The following is a 5,000-nucleotide window of genomic DNA, read 5'->3' on the forward strand; positions in this document are numbered from 1 at the left end:
TCCCCGCTCTCAACCACCTCCACCCACGGTCCCCCTCCACCGGGCTTAATAGTCCACAACCGAGACCCAGGGCCTTCCCCGCTCTCAACAACCTCCACCCACGGTCCCCCTCCACCGGGCTTAATAGTCCACAACCGAGACCCAGGGCCTTCCCCGCTCTCAACAACCTCCACCCACGGTCCCCCTCCACCGGGCTTAATAGTCCACAACCGAGACCCAGGGCCTTCCCCGCTCTCAACAACCTCCACCCACGGTCCCCCTCCACCGGGCTTAATAGTCCACAACCGAGACCCAGGGCCTTCCCCGCTCTCAACAACCTCCACCCACGGTCCCCCTCCACCGGGCTTAATAGTCCACAACCGAGACCCAGGGCCTTCCCCGCTCTCAACCACCTCCACCCACGGTCCCCCTCCACCGGGCTTAATAGTCCCCAACCGATACCCAGGGCCTTCCCCGCTCTCAACAACCTCCACCCACGGTCCCCCAAGACGCACGTTCCAAGCCTTAACCCTCAGACCATCCACCCCCCGGGGGGGACCCCACACCCACCTGACCCCAACTCACTCCCACCAAAAACACCACCACCGCCACCGCCTCAACGGCCTGCCCCACCCAGCACTCCCACACACACACCTGCCCCACCAACGCTCCACACACGCTTTCTTCCCTCTCCCCGACCCGACCCAAGCCATCGCACCGCACCGGGTGAGGGCCTAAGCTTCCTCGCCCGCCCCCCCCGCCCCCGACACGCAGGCAGGCAGAGGGAAAGGCCTCAGCGCCCCCCAGGACCGTCGCGCCGCCTTGGCCTCACGGCTTCCCTGCTCCCGCACGGCAGACACACGCCCCGCTCTACCCCCGCTGGGGCCAAAAGCTGCCTACGGCACCTGGGATTCCCAGGCGGTCACCCATCCAGGTACTAGCCAGGCCCGGGACGGTTTACCTTCCGAGATCGGACGAGATCGGGGGCATTCGGTCCGGTATGGCCGTAGGCCCCCGCCTCCCCGGGCTTTAGCGTCAGCAGCCTGGCCTCAGTCAGCCGGGCCCAAACAATTAACCCGGAGGCCGGGCCGAGGGAAAACTTCCTCCGAGCCGGCCCAAGGGGAAGGGAGGACGAGGACGCCGGGCCCGGGAGGTGACAGGACGTGCACGTCAGACCCGGGAAGCTGTGCGCCCCGAGGTTAACCCCCGGGCCGGGGCGGGGAGAGAAAAATGTTCTAAGTCCGGTAGGGACAGCAGGTCAACCCCGGTCCGAGGCGGGGAGAGAAATTTTCCAAGTCCGGCAGGGACAGCAGGTCAACCCCGGCCGCCGTAGCAGAGGTTGACCTGGTGTCCGATTCGCTCCCCGGGCACCAGGTCAACCTCGGGCGCTTTAGCGGAGGTTGACCTGGTGTCCGATTCGCTCCCCGGGCACCAGGTCAACCTCGGGCGCCTTAGCAGAGGTTGACCTGGTGTCCGATTCGCTCCCCGGGCACCAGGTAAACCGTGGCCGCTTTCAGCGGAGGTTGACCTGGTGGCCGATCCCCTCCTCGGGCTCCAAGTCCGGCAGGGACAGCAGGTGAACCCCGGCCGCTTTAGCAGAGGTTGACCTGGTGTCCGATTCGCTCCCCGGGCACCAGGTAAACCGTGGCCGCTTTCAGCGGAGGTTGACCTGGTGGCCGATCCCCTCCTCGGGCTCCAAGTCCGGCAGGGACAGCAGGTCAACCCCGGCCGCTTTAGCAGAGGTTGACCTGGTGTCCGATTCGCTCCCCGGGCACCAGGTAAACCGTGGCCGCTTTCAGCGGAGGTTGACCTGGTGGCCGATCCCCTCCTCGGGCTCCAAGTCCGGCAGGGACAACAGGTCAACCCCGGTTCCGGGCGGGGAGAGAAAAATTTTCTAAGTCCGGCAGGGACAGCAGGTCAACCCCGGCCGCCGTAGCAGAGGTTGACCTGGTGTCCGATTCGCTCCCCGGGCACCAGGTCAACCTCGGGCGCCTTAGCAGAGGTTGACCTGGTGTCCGATTCGCTCCCCGGGCACCAGGTAAACCGTGGCCGCTTTCAGCGGAGGTTGACCTGGTGGCCGATCCCCTCCTCGGGCTCCAAGTCCGGCAGGGACAGCAGGTGAACCCCGGCCGCTTTAGCAGAGGTTGACCTGGTGTCCGATTCGCTCCCCGGGCACCAGGTAAACCGTGGCCGCTTTCAGCGGAGGTTGACCTGGTGGCCGATCCCCTCCTCGGGCTCCAAGTCCGGCACGGACAGCAGGTCAACCCCGGCCGCTTTAGCAGAGGTTGACCTGGTGTCCGATTCGCTCCCCGGGCACCAGGTAAACCGTGGCCGCTTTCAGCGGAGGTTGACCTGGTGGCCGATCCCCTCCTCGGGCTCCAAGTCCGGCAGGGACAGCAGGTCAACCCCGGCCGCTTTAGCAGAGGTTGACCTGGTGTCCGATTCGCTCCCCGGGCACCAGGTAAACCGTGGCCGCTTTCAGCGGAGGTTGACCTGGTGGCCGATCCCCTCCTCGGGCTCCAAGTCCGGCAGGGACAACAGGTCAACCCCGGTTCCGGGCGGGGAGAGAAAAATTTTCTAAGTCCGGCAGGGACAGCAGGTCAACCCCGGCCGCCGTAGCAGAGGTTGACCTGGTGTCCGATTCGCTCCCCGGGCACCAGGTCAACCTCGGGCGCCTTAGCAGAGGTTGACCTGGTGTCCGATTCGCTCCCCGGGCACCAGGTAAACCGTGGCCGCTTTCAGCGGAGGTTGACCTGGTGGCCGATCCCCTCCTCGGGCTCCAAGTCCGGCAGGGACAGCAGGTGAACCCCGGCCGCTTTAGCAGAGGTTGACCTGGTGTCCGATTCGCTCCCCGGGCACCAGGTAAACCGTGGCCGCTTTCAGCGGAGGTTGACCTGGTGGCCGATCCCCTCCTCGGGCTCCAAGTCCGGCACGGACAGCAGGTCAACCCCGGCCGCTTTAGCAGAGGTTGACCTGGTGTCCGATTCGCTCCCCGGGCACCAGGTAAACCGTGGCCGCTTTCAGCGGAGGTTGACCTGGTGGCCGATCCCCTCCTCGGGCTCCAAGTCCGGCAGGGACAGCAGGTCAACCCCGGCCGCTTCAGCTGAGGTTGACCTGGTGTCCGATTCGCTCCCCGGGCACCAGGTAAACCGTGGCCGCTTTCAGCGGAGGTTGACCTGGTGGCCGATCCCCTCCTGGGGCTCCAAGTCCGGCAGGGACAACAGGTCAACCCCGGTCCCAGGCGGGAGAGAAAAATTTTCTAAGTCCGGCAGGGACAACAGGTCAACCCCGGTTCCGAGCGGGAGAGAAAAATTTTCTAAGTCCGGCAGGGACAACAGGTCAACCCCGGTCCCAGGCGGCAGAGAAAAATTTTCTAAGTCCGGCAGGGACAACAGGTCAACCCCGGTCCCAGGCGGGAGAGAAAAAATTTCTAAGTCCGGCAGGGACAACAGGTCAACCCCGGTCCCAGGCTGGAGAGAAAAATTTTCTAAGTCCGGCAGGGACAGCAGGTCAACCCCGGCCGCTTTAGCAGAGGTTGACCTGGTGTCCGATTCGCTCCCCGGGCACCAGGTCAACCTCTGGCGCTTTAGCAGAGGTTGACCTGGTGTCAGATTCGCTCCCCGGGCACCAGGTCAACCTCGGTCGCTTTAGCAGAGGTTGACCTGGTGTCCGATTCGCTCCCCGGGCACCAGGTAAACCGTGGCCGCTTTCAGCGGAGGTTGACCTGGTGGCCGATCCCCTCCTGGGGCTCCAAGTCCGGCAGGGACAGCAGGTCAACCCCGGTCCCAGGCGGGGAGAGAAAAAATTTCTAAGTCCGGCAGGGACAACAGGTCAACCCCGGTCCCAGGCTGGAGAGAAAAATTTTCCAAGTCCGGCAGGGACAGCAGGTCAACCCCGGCCGCTTCAGCTGAGGTTGACCTGGTGTCCGATTCGCTCCCCGGGCACCAGGTAAACCGTGGCCGCTTTCAGCGGAGGTTTACCTGGTGGCCGATCCCCTCCTCGGGCTCCAAGTCCGGCAGGGACAACAGGTCAACCCCGGTCCCAGGCGGGAGAGAAAAATTTTCTAAGTCCGGCAGGGACAACAGGTCAACCCCGGTTCCGAGCGGGAGAGAAAAATTTTCTAAGTCCGGCAGGGACAACAGGTCAACCCCGGTCCCAGGCGGCAGAGAAAAAATTTCTAAGTCCGGCAGGGACAACAGGTCAACCCCGGTACCGGGCGGGAGAGAAAAAATTTCTAAGTCCGGCAGGGACAACAGGTCAACCCCGGTCCCAGGCGGCAGAGAAAAAATTTCTAAGTCCGGCAGGGACAACAGGTCAACCCCGGTCCCGGGCGGGAGAGAAAAATTTTCTAAGTCCGGCAGGGACAACAGGTCAACCCCGGTCCCAGGCGGCAGAGAAAAAATTTCTAAGTCCGGCAGGGACAACAGGTCAACCCCGGTCCCAGGCGGGAGAGAAAAATTTTCTAAGTCCGGCAGGGACAACAGGTCAACCCCGGTCCCAGGCGGCAGAGAAAAAATTTCTAAGTCCGGCAGGGACAACAGGTCAACCCCGGTACCGGGCGGGAGAGAAAAAATTTCTAAGTCCGGCAGGGACAACAGGTCAACCCCGGTCCCAGGCTGGAGAGAAAAAATTTCTAAGTCCGGCAGGGACAACAGGTCAACCCCGGTCCCAGGCGGCAGAGAAAAAATTTCTAAGTCCGGCAGGGACAACAGGTCAACCCCGGTCCCAGGCGGCAGAGAAAAAATTTCTAAGTCCGGCAGGGACAACAGGTCAACCCCGGTCCCAGGCGGCAGAGAAAAAATTTCTAAGTCCGGCAGGGACAACAGGTCAACCCCGGTCCCAGGCGGGAGAGAAAAATTTTCTAAGTCCGGCAGGGACAACAGGTCAACCCCGGTCCCAGGCGGCAGAGAAAAATTTTCTAAGTCCGGCAGGGACAACAGGTCAACCCCGGTCCCAGGCGGCAGAGAAAAAATTTCTAAGTCCGGCAGGGACAACAGGTCAACCCCGGTCCCAGGCTGGAG

The 5,000-nt window shown here is 63.2% G+C and overlaps 1 non-coding gene across 1 annotated transcript; it reads right to left on the reverse strand.

Moving 5' to 3' along the window:
• Nucleotides 1–872: 872 nt before the first annotated feature.
• Nucleotides 873–991, reverse strand: LOC142006570 (5S ribosomal RNA). Its single transcript, XR_012643621.1, has one exon. It is a non-coding gene; the product is annotated as a 5S ribosomal RNA (ribosomal RNA).
• Nucleotides 992–5,000: the final 4,009 nt, after the last annotated feature.

Source organism: Carettochelys insculpta, unplaced genomic scaffold (genome assembly GCF_033958435.1).
Source record: "Carettochelys insculpta isolate YL-2023 unplaced genomic scaffold, ASM3395843v1 scaffold_0087, whole genome shotgun sequence".
Classification (NCBI taxonomy): domain Eukaryota; kingdom Metazoa; phylum Chordata; order Testudines; family Carettochelyidae; genus Carettochelys; species Carettochelys insculpta.